This window comes from Hyposmocoma kahamanoa, unplaced genomic scaffold (genome assembly GCF_003589595.1).
Source record: "Hyposmocoma kahamanoa isolate Upper Pololo Valley unplaced genomic scaffold, ASM358959v1 224, whole genome shotgun sequence".
Taxonomy (NCBI): Eukaryota; Metazoa; Arthropoda; class Insecta; order Lepidoptera; family Cosmopterigidae; genus Hyposmocoma; species Hyposmocoma kahamanoa.
The window spans coordinates 9,651,118-9,663,591 of NW_020653743.1; the positions used below are offsets into that span (position 1 = coordinate 9,651,118).

General features: G+C 36.5%; 1 protein-coding gene across 6 annotated transcripts in view; it reads left to right on the forward strand.

Annotated features, from left to right (window-relative positions):
- The window catches only part of LOC113228104 (latrophilin Cirl), a 627,124-nt gene that overhangs the window by 456,629 nt on the left and 158,021 nt on the right, over positions 1-12,474 (forward strand). The gene's annotated exons all lie outside the window — the stretch shown is intronic.

Sequence of the window (12,474 nt, forward strand, 5' to 3'; positions counted from 1 at the left end):
TTACGTTCATTTTTGAAAGATTTATTAGACGTGATAAAACCTATAGATGAAGGATTATAAAAGCATTTCGCTTAATATGTAATACAACACAATTAAGAAGGCTTATGGGCCCTTATTGTGTTTTTGATTACGTGACAGTGAATTAATTTTGGACCCTATTTTATTGGTAATAATGACATTTTATTCATTACGGTGTATTGGAACATATCTCGTGACTATAGCTCTCGCTTTTACTAGATGCAAGATGGAAGAACTATAGTATCTGGAATTGTCGCAAAAGCAACGCTGATATGTATTAAAAAGAGCAGTAATAACATGAACCTTATCTTCTACAAGGTGGGGTAAAATATTTGAAACAAAATTTAAAAAGAAGATTCAGCAAGTGGCGCTGGTCACAACAAACAAAGTCACTATCTATAAGCTAACAACTTGTCGAGACCAATTAAATTCATGAGTTCAGCCGCGATTCATGGGTTCAGCCACCAAAGAGAAGACTTAGTAGTGGACTAGGGTCAACGGCTTAGCGATGACAACCGTTAGTTGCGCAATGCGGAACCGGAACGTGTGCCAACAGCTCCAGTACCTATCTGGACAATAGGATGCAGCTCACCCAAGGCACTAGCCTATTGAGAACTGGATGAAATCTGTGCAAACGGGCTGATTTGGAGGCTTGATTGCACAGGTTATAGTGCCCTTCCCGTATAACTACGATGTGGATAGGTAGGGTCACTATAAACAAAGCTGATGTCGAAAGATATGGGACTGGTCTCGAACAGATAGTTCTTCTATAAATATAGATGAGGAGGTGGGTAGTCTGCATCATCAGATCAAGGATATTATTGAAACGTCATCAGATTTCCATAATATAACAAATTTCTAGTCCATCAGATAAGTGGAAGTAAAGTAAATATTTATTTTATGACTGAGTTCCCTAGTGTAACTGGGAAAAGAGCTGATGACCTTTAAACAGCTCAACAGTTGTTTATCAAACCACTATATGAGAACCATCCCCATTAAATTCATCACCAAACTTAAGAGTTTACACCCTAGTAGGTGGAGCATCTTCCAAACATCTCTGCTATAAGCCAGCTTCTTGACCTCTTCGTATGACACGACGTTCGTATGACGACCGGCCTTTTGCTTTATTTGGTCTATGTAGTTGCGCCTAGGTCGACCTCATCCCCTCTTCCCTTAAATTTTTCCCTCTAAAATGGTCTTAACGACATTGTCGTATCGTATCCAATCGTATCGCAAATGTCCAATCATTTTCCCACGTCTATTCTCTATAGTATCTTTCTTTTTCGTTTACCATTCTCAATAATTCTTCATTGGTTTTCTTTTCCATCCAACTTATTCCCTTCGTTCTCCTCCAGCATCACATCTCAAAAGCTTCTTATCTTTGTCTATGTCTTTGTATCAGTGTCCACATCCATAATTAGCCTTCCGAACCAATTGAATTAGCCTGCAAATAAAAAAGCGCTTTGATAACAGTAAATCCGTTTGAGAACTACGATGCCACAGACAAATAGACACACATATACACAAACAAAGCTTCAAACTTATAACTTGCAAAAGTAGAGAATATAATAACAACCTTGTCGTCACAATTTAGTTTCAAACTGTATAAAACAGGTTTACATTATGTACTGGTTGTAGAAATACAAACAAAACATATAACGATACAATTGAACCATTTCTGATTCACGTACTTAAGCAATATAATTGTATTCCATAAAAAGATTACAACAGAACCATGTCATATAACAATGTAATATTAAACGCACATTTATTCCTATTAACACAATGACCGATGTATGATAATCTTTGGAAAATTACCTTATTAAAATTAATAAGAAATTTATACTAGTAAAAATTAAGTGCACGTTCGTCATCATCTTCAAGCCATTTATACGCCCCGCTTCTAGGTACGCGTTTCCCCTCGGGCGAAGGTTTAGGGCATTGTCCGCTACGCTGGGCTAATGCGTGTTGGGGACTTTACACATTCACAACCCTTCTTTGACGTGCAGGTTTCATCGCGATGTTTTTCTTCATCGGAAAGGTCATGGTAATTTCAAATTCCGAAAAGCTTAGAACCCAACATCACTTCGAACCCACGGCCTCTGCTTGAGAGGCGGTAAGTCAAAACATTAGGGTACTACGAATTATACATTATATTCAAGTAATTATAATGCATACCAAAGTCGTTTAATTAAGAAACAACTTCATAATTTTGACAAAAGTGCAATGTTACTCGTTTTTAATTACAATGACCTTTGCAACTAAATAAAAAAAGGTAATTATACATTTTTAGCTTCAATTACCACCTTTATCTTTCAGCTGTGTCTCTTCACAGACAGTGGCTTTTGCTATTACGTTTTCTTGCGATTATTTGCTTTTTAATTTGTTAATTTCATAGTATCAGCCACTTATTAGAGCTGGAAAGATAGAAAACAAGACTATCTTTCACGTTACGAGGTCAGCCGATTGCACTCGTCTACCGATGTGTGACGTCTTCCACATTTTTTATTGTATTTTTTTGTAATCGTTTTGCTTTGTATATTACTTTCATCCGATCTCTTTTACTTAATTTACAAAATTCATTATAAAATCCGGAACGATGAAATATAGTAACTTATATCATTATTTTTTCAATCAGAGTTCATCGCAAACAGGCCGTACTGTGGCTCTATAAACGTAATCATCATTTCAACCAACTGCTTCCATTAAATATCTAATTATTGTCCCAAACTATAACATTTTGTTGGTCCCGAGGTGGAATCCAAATTCAACGCTCTGTCTTATGTAACAGGAAGCAAAATTCTATAAACTTTTTGGGCAGAAATCGTAGTATAAATAAGCTTATTAGTAGCTTGACGTGAAGAAAAATACATGATTTATTTGTTAATATAGTAGGTCTAATACAAAAGTAAGTTAACTAGCTTTTAAATCTTGCCAGTGATCATAAAGTCTGTAAGTTTTTAATTATGTGCTAGGTCTGTAGGTAATATATTCTCCGTACCTTTTCTGTACCAGTCGTTCGAAAGAAAAAATAAAAAGCAATTAAGGCCGTAATACATATTCTTTCCTGCTTGTTATAAATATAACAATCCATAGCTCAGGAATAGAGTCATAAACCCGTCTTTATTTGCTGTATAAATATTTTTCGATAACTTCGGTAGCCCCGTGGTTAATGCTACGAGCGCTTGATAAGGAGGTCTCAGGACTTCTTCAGGAAAAGATTTTTCGAAACTGATTACGGTCAGGGCGTTTGAGATGGAGCTTTGGATTTTATTTCATTACTGTGTAGTTCATAGCTCAGGGAATTTTATTATTTGAGACCTGGTATTTGATGAAATTGTTTAAGCACATTATAACATAAAACACGTATAAAGCAAAGCACGTCCACACCTGCACAACAGACGAAACTTTGTTTTTGCTGTAAGACATCATGATAATATACATATATGCGTATACATAGAAACCAAACAAAGAAGCAAAATCTCGTTATCTGTTTTTTAAAGTGCAATGATTTTTTTAAATAAAATTTCATATTAAAGTAACCAAATAAGTATCTAATGCTGTTCAACAAAGAGTGAATGTAGATAAATTTTACATTCATTGCTATGTTTGTTAGGGGTCTTGATTCGAAAAAAATTTTCTAATATATCGTAGTAAGAGTAGTACTGTGTAGTTAAGAGTAATGAGGTGCAGTATTCGATGTAATTTTCAATTTAAGAGCTAGACGAATTGATAGTGAGTTATTCCTCTATCTGAAGTATATTTATTATATTATTCTCTTCATCATTTGTATGCCACCAATAAATTTCAATTATCGATTTATTTTTGTTAAAAAAATACACATATGATAATGGTTTTTTACTTTACTGCAATAGCTCGAGACTGATCAGTTTATCTACCGTACTAATACGAACACGGTGCCATAATGTCCCATTAATGGGTCGATTCGATGCGCATATGACCAGGATTAGTGCCGCATGTGTGTACCATGCGCAGATGAGGATATGCGGAGATTACATGCGATCGTGCGGTTACAGATTCGATTCTTGGTAATTTGAAATGTAGTTTGGAACATGTGTGGTTTTTGATTGGCTCTTGTATGTTTGAGTTTTATTGGTGATACTTTGGGATGAAGCAGCGATGAGGCAGGAAAATCCTTTCATGCTCAACGGTTCAGGATTGAGACTGAGAATTAAAATTCTTACTGTTCTTTTTTACAGTTTTGTTTAAAATACCCCTTCCTATCAACCTTTTGTTATACGGCAGGAGCACTATTACCTGTACAAGAAAGTCTGCCTCCTTGTCAGTTAAGTCCTAACTCCAGATTAGTCCGTTGATGTAGACGCCAGCCGGTTCTCAAAAGGCTAGTGCCTGGGGTGAGCACCCCCGGGTGCACGTACAACACCCTCCCTATTATTCAGATAGGTACCGGAGCTGTTGGCTCGCTACTTAAAATGGAACCGTATCATATATCAGCAGTAGAGCACCCTGTGAAAGAGTTCGTCCATGAAAGTGCTGCCATCGTAAGTATTTCTGCCGCCAAGCACTAATATGAGCAATTTCTGCGTTACGGTTTTGAATGGTAATGGCGATGGTGAAATTACAGGAACATGCGGCTGTCTTTGCGACTCAAAGCATTGCGTGGCACTGAAACTGTTTCGGTTAGACGCACGATTTATTCGTCTGGTTGCTTGATATTATTAAATATCAAAGAAATTCTGTTACTCATGGAGATTGCTATTGAAGAGTAAGTGCGCTTGTTGAACTTTGTGTTTTATTTTTCATTTGTTTTTGTCTTCGTTCTTTTGTGCAATGGATTGTAATATGAAAATTGGGGAACTTACCTATTTTCTACGTGTAATTGAATGGGTTCTTCTGGACGAGTTCGTTTCAGCGTAAACTCTATTTTTGCTCCAGGAGTAGGCCTGGTCAAGAATAAGTCCGTACATTTTAAAAACATACATTAAATTAAAAACAAATACTAATAATACTCTAATACTAATAATACTAAGAGTATTTGCATTGTATTTGTAAAATAAAAACAATAGATAGGGATAGAAAGATGTATAATATAACCGAATGTATTGATAGATAACAAACGATTCTAGTCAACCTATTTATTTAAACTATAGTAGTTATCTTTAGTTATCGAAGCCTCTTAAGTTTCACCATAATGCTCCTTCGCCTTCACAATATTAAAAATAAAAACTTTAAAAAAAAAACAAAACGTTGTAAAAGATATCGTAGGAACACGGCCGGACAAGATTCTTGAGAGTGTGGAAGCACTACATGTTGCGGTCAAAATAAACCGCCGAGGCATATCACGAAATGCCTAAGACGGCTTTACAACAAATCGACTGCAATATTCCTCCCTCTATGAATTTTATTTCAAAGTAATAAAGACCACTATTGCAAAGGAAAATTGTATAAATGCTAATACCGTATCGGATGATGTTTTCCGCGGTTATGTTTTTTTCTTTTACAGGCTCAGACAGGAGGTATTATCGAGCCTAGTTTTAAGCCGATTTGAGTGACCAATGATAATTGAATTATAGGGGGTAATGTTTCGCTTTTATTCTTAAGATCTCATGTAGCTTTTATTTATTTTTATTTTAGAAGACTAGAATAGACAATCGAAAATTTTTGCAATAATAATAGAATTATTGAAATTGAATTTAAATGCCGTTTTATCGGAAAACAAGCTTGAAATTGTCATACATTTATTTTAAGCTTCTATTCCATTATTGGGAAATATAAAGGGAAATATGGTTCAGGGTAGTACTGCCACTTTACCTATTCTGCCGCCAAGCAATAATGTCAGCATTACTGTGTTCCGGTTTAGAAGGGTAAGGGTGCTCGTGAAATTACAGGCACATAAGACTTGTCAACTGATGTCTCAGGGTGACGGGCGCAGTGGTAGTGCCCTTCAGATCTTTGCAATTTAAAGCTCTGAGTGGCACTGTAACTGTTATGGACAGGCGTGTAGCCTTACCATCAGGCGCACGACTTATTCTTCCCGACACTTGAAGTTATTAAAAGTTAATAATTTTGTTTACTGGCAATTCGACAAGGAACATTCAGTCATGCAGTTATATTTATTCGCGGATATTTTTAAAGGGAAATTCTGGAATCCAAAGCAAACTTTATAGAATTTAATAATGGAATAGAATATTGTTTATGTCAGTCAGCAAACTAACAAACTACACGAACTGAATAGCAAACAAAAAAGGAAATATGTATATATACATATGAAAATATGAATCCTGACTCAATAGCGCGAAACTTGGCAGAGATAATTAAAGTAGATATAAAATAGAATATTCGTTGGCTGTCCAATATCCGGTGGCGGGCGAAAGCGACGCCATTTTGTGGTGTAATATTTTGACGTCTGTTTCTATTTTTCACTTGGTGACAAGGGTGTGTATTAAACAAAAGAATATTATCCATTTGTTACATTTAGTTATATAGAAATCCATTCGAATGCAATGAAACTAAATGATGCGTTTATTTTGTTACAGGTATGTACTAAGGACGTCAATTACATTCGGCAGTGTTAAATTAATTGCACGGGAAATGAAGCTAAGTCAATAATAATCAATAATAAAAAAAATAATTTATAGTAGTAATACGCCAGACAACCACACCAATTGTCTATACACACTGTGTCCATGGCCGAACGGTTACCATACTGCACAGCCACGCAGAGGTCCCGGGTTCGATACCCGGGCTAAAGGAATTTTTTTTATAATATTAAGTGACGGGACGGAACAAGTCGTGCGCCTGATGGTTAGCTACTCGCATGTCTATAACATATGCAGTGCCACTCAGAGCTTTAAATTGCAATGATCTGAGGGGCACTGCCACTGCTCCCGTCACCCTGAGACATAAATTGACAAGTTATAAGACAAAATTATGTTGACAAGATGTGGAAGTTTGTAATACGATTTTTTTTATATTGTTTACTTTTATACACCATTTTTAACCTATGACAGTAAACCTTCCTAACATATGTAAAATAAAATAAAATAAAAGTTCCATGTGCCAGCACCCTTAACCCTTCAAAATCGGAACGTAGTAATGCTGACATAACTGCATGGCGTGGAAAATAGGTACGATGGCAGAACTTCCCTGGACGAATCTTCTTTCACAAGAAGCTCTACTGCTACTAAATACTATATATTTAAAATAAAAAAAAAATTTAGTCTCATACTAAGGATTTCCTTGTTCCAGAGCCACATAATTCACTGCCCAGAACTTTAGCGATAATCGTAGCCGGGACTCCCTGACCCAGAGCCCACATTGTAAACCGTTGGGCCACTGACATCGTTATACTTACTTGAATAAACACTTTACAAACCACCACAATTATATTTTAATAGGAAGTGTAAACCTTATTACAATTACATAAATTTTTCTTTACAATACAACATGTAAACATTTATTTTGAGCAGACTAATTGACGGGACGAACAAGTCGTGCACCTGATGGTAGGCGACATTATCAACCTTGCCAGTAGTGCCTCTCAGATCTTTGCAATATAAGCTCTGAGTGGCACTGTAACTGTTATGGATAGGCACGATTTGGTCATCCCGTCACTTGATGTTATAAAAAAAGCGACACGCCTGTACATAGCAGTTGCAGTGTCACAAAGCTTTGAGAGGCACTAGCAGTGCGCCCGTCACCCTGAGACTTAAGTTGAAAAGTCACATGTGCCTGTAATTTCACCAGCACCCTCATCCTTTAAAACCGGAACGTAGTCATCCTCATATTACTGCTTGGCGGCAGAAATAGGTAAGATGGCAGTACTTACCTGGACGAACTCTTCCACAAGGAGCTGTACTGCTACTAAATGATTGATGTAATAAGGTCACATCTTCAAAATGATAACTTCTCAGGAGAGAGATTTAAAAAATATTATGAACGAAATTAGTGGATAACTTCACTATATTTAAATAGGATAGTTGTAAAATTTCACATGTATTTATTTGTTTCATGAGTTAGTATTATATTTATGCCTTCATGTGATTAAAACACTGTTGACAAATGGTCACATGTGGCTTTACGATATTAACATCATCATCAACCTATTTGTACATTCCACTGCTGGGCACGGGTCTCCTCTCAGGCGGGTTGGGGACTTCACTAGTTTTCCGAGGGTTGTGAACCTTTGACATGCACTTCTTTACAGAAAAGCTTATTGTAAATTTCAAATTAAATTTCGTACATAAATTCCGAGAAACTCAGAAGTGTGCGCCCGGATTCGAACCTACGGGCCTCTGCTTGCGAGGCGGTAAGTCAAAACAATTAGAGTGCCATGGTTTTACTATATCAAGGTTACGAATTTTGTGCTTGTCAAAATTCTTCGAAACAATATAAACTCAGTACACAAGAATGTTAAAATCAAATTCGATACATAGCCAACTCCCCTATGGCTGAAGTGGTGTTGTAGCGATACGAATAAATCAGGCGTAATTTTCGGCGGTGGCAACACTGACTGGTATGGTTAACACCGGTTAACACTGTTACTTGTAGATTCTTAACTGATTGACGTTTTAAGCTGAGAGTGTGTTCTGGGTGAGTTATTAAGAACACTATTATTATTACTTTTTTAAATCTTATTTTTAATAGGTCCTTGAAGCACTTGTGTGTCAATGTCTTGTGACGTCACTCCCTTTGGATTATTCTTCTCTATCGTGGCGCCTCGTAGTGAGAGGTAAAACCTCACATATTAGTACAGAGTTTTAGTCCTCTTCGCCAACGTGTCACGCAACACAATATTTAACTCCCCAACTATTATTTTTAGATCGCAATAAAATAAACAGCTGAATCCAATAAACTGAAAATGAGCGCCAAGCTTGAATATATACTTAATTTTGATTAACTGATGTACATTACTTTGCTATGGCAGTTACAAAAAAAAAGTAGAAGAAAAATTATGTAATTGTAAGTAAAAATGTGATTACTCCACTAGTTTGTCATAATTATTAAGACAAAGATAGAATACAGAGAAAAATTCATTCGATCGGGCTGAATTCGAATGAGCGTTTGAGCGTGTTCTTTGTATTAATAATTATAACTAGTGGAGTAATTACCCAAAAAAATTTTTTTTTTCTATATGATTATATATCGGACGAACAAGCCGTGCGCCTGATGGTATATATGCTGACTGACATAAACAATGTTCTATTCCATTATTAAATTCTATAAAGTTTGCTTTGGATTCTAGAATTTCCCTTTAAAAATACCCGAGAATAAATATAACAGCATGACTGAATGTTCCTTGTCGAATTGCCTGTAAACAAAATTATTAATTTTTTTTTATAACTTCAAGTGTCGGGACGAATAAGTCGTGCGCCTGATGGTAAGCTACACGCCTGTCCATAACAGTTGCAGTGCCACTCAGAACTTCAAATCGCAAAAATCTCAGAGGAACTGCCACTGTGCCCGTCACACCGAGACATAATTTGACGAGTCCTATGTGCCTGTAATTTCACCAGCACCCTTACCCTTCAAAACCGGAACACCGTAATGCTGACATTACTGCTTGGCGGCAGAAATAGGTAAGGCGGCAGTAATTCCCTGAACGTACTCTTTTACAAGGAGCTCTACTGCTACTTACTTATTGAAATCTTGGTGGTAAACCATGGTGATAGAATAAAAAACTATGATGTAAAAAACTGAAACTAACAGTATACTGAATATAACAGTAACAATCTAGGATGTTATTTGTCTAGATAACAAAACGTCTATAAAGCAACAAGTCTAATTTGTAGGATGCCTACAAAGTATTATGTCTAAGAAAAATGTGATCAGATATGACGCTGCAATATCAAAGGCGTTAGAGCATCGATTTATCATTGCTTTTCTTTAATAAAAATGTAACCTATGAGCAAATCTTTTGTCAATGTCTTCGGTAATCATATTATTGTCTTAATTCACGCTTTTAATATTAACTTTCATTCAATGTAATAGTTTTAATAAATATAATGATAAGAATCAAGTGGCATTCCCTCCCTACAGACTTATTCCTTGAACTCTATTACTTGGGCGTTTTCACGATGACAGGCATTATATTATTTTTTAGGAGGATTAATTATCCGAAGGATATCCATTATTTAGGTGTTCATGTTTTATCGTTACTTTCCATCAGGTGAGATGGAGGTCAAATGCGCATATATATTTTTTAAATCTATCAAAAGACTACATAGGGGTAGTGTATTTTTTAATGCTAATACCATCTACGAGTAATATAGACGACTTGTGTGACCCACCGGCTTGCACTCTGGCTACTAGATAGAGTCTCGGGTTCCCTTGCCGGTAAGACCAATCTGGGAAATGACATCCCTAGTTTTATATCAGGTAATTGGTGAGGTTATCTAGTACATTACATGAGCTCCGTGCTTTAGTTCCGGGTTCGATTTCCGGCCACCTGGCCGATAGATAAACTCTTTAAGTAGTAACAGAGTAGATACTTCTATTGATAGAGTGCGCCCGGGGAAATACTGCCACCTTACCCATTTCTGCCAAAAAGCAGTAATGTGAGTATTGCAGTAGGGCGACGGGCGCAGTTGCAGTGACCCTCAGATCTTTGTGATTTAAAACTCTGCGTGACATTGCAACTGTTATGGATAGGCTTGCCGCTTACCACCAAGCGCTTGACTTGTGTGCCTCGTCACTTGAAATTATATAAAAAATTCTGTATTGTTTCTGTGTGTTTGTGCTACCGTCGTTGTTTCCGATTTCCATAACACAAGTGCTTTAGTTACATACTTTGGGATCAGAACAAGGTATGTGATGTTGTCTAATATTTATTTATATATATAGTATACGAAAAACTTTTAAAAATGAAAGCTATATATATTATATATATATATATTCATTTTCATATTATAATATGATCTTCGAAAAACGCTTTAAAATGTGCATGTTCCAATATAATCAGTATTAATACGTGTCTAAAATTCAAAACTCTAATCTTGTTAGGATCTGCTGTTTGAGCGTGAACGCTGAACCCTCGGTCGAGTGTCAAACCCGTAGATAATTAAGAAAATTTGAAAACCAACTGGGGTACTGTTTGGTTAACATCTGATAGTTTCAGTTTATTCCCATTTCGACTCTTATTACTTAAAAAAACTTTCACTGATTTTGATATAAATGAATACAATGTCATAACAATCACAATTTTCACTGTCTGATTGCGGCGCCAATAAGGCTTATGGGATTATTCAAAGCTAGAGTGAATAGGCATGTATTAGAAAGAGCAATCCCTAGAGTTTCTTGCTCGCTCTTCTCAGGGAAGTCAGCGTAGTAAACGAGCAGTAGCTTAAATGTGGCGTTTTCAAGTGTAAATTTATTTTACCTATGGAATAAATAATATTTGACTTTGACTTTGAAAAAGGCGCATATATATTATTATATCATAGATAGATAAACACGTTATTCACTAATATGATACAAACACGGATTAAATAAATTTTAGTAGCTGTAGAGCTCCTTGTGAAAGAGTTCGTCCAGGGAAGTACTGCCACCTTACCTATTTCTGCCGCCAAGCAGTAATGCCAGCATTTCTGTGTTCCGGTTTTGAATGGTAAGGGTGCTGGTGAAATTACTGATACATTAGACTTGTCAACTTACGTCTCAGGGTGACGGGCGCAGTGGCAGTGCCCTTCAGATCTTTGCTATTTAAAGCTCTGAGTGGCATTGTATAGCTTAACATCAGGCGCACGTCTTATTCATCCCGTCACCTGATATTATAAAAAAATACAAGAGGAAATTTTTTTTTGTCATAACATTGAAAAGGCGCTGACGCAACATATGCTTAAGTTCCCTAAGGCGCTGGTTTTCAGTCAGAAGCAACGAGAGAGACTATAATGTGTTAGATGTCCCAAACTGCTTGCTTTTTATATGCGTTTGCTATGTTTTTGTTTCTTGATTTCTTAATTATCACTTGTGTGACACTTTTTCGTCATTTTTTAATATGTTTCATATTACATTTTTTCGCATACAGTCCAAAATAGATACGAGCCAAAAAGCAGGTCACGCGTCTGCCGGACTGTTTCTACTCAGTCTCGCGAATTCCCGCTGCTACCGTATCGTATTGTACGTTACACAAATGACGTATAAGTTCGTTATCTATAAATAATTTCATTACAGAACTCCGCTTCCGTTCCCTTTCGCGGTAAATTGAGCCTCATCTGTAGGGCTAGCACCAGTTAGTGCTATTATCGCAGAGACATCTCGCGCTTTATGTCGCCTTCGCGCAAGTCGCGCCCTGTCCTGCTAGCTCTTACAAGTAAGATTGTAACCAAGTGTTCTTCTATTTGACATAAAAAAGAAATTGCCATTACCGTCGTTTAGTAACTTGGCGATAGCATTAAAGCTGCAATTGAATATTCAAAAAAGCGCTGATGCTTTGGATTTATTTCTTAAAGGCTTTATACAAGATTCGAAGGATTT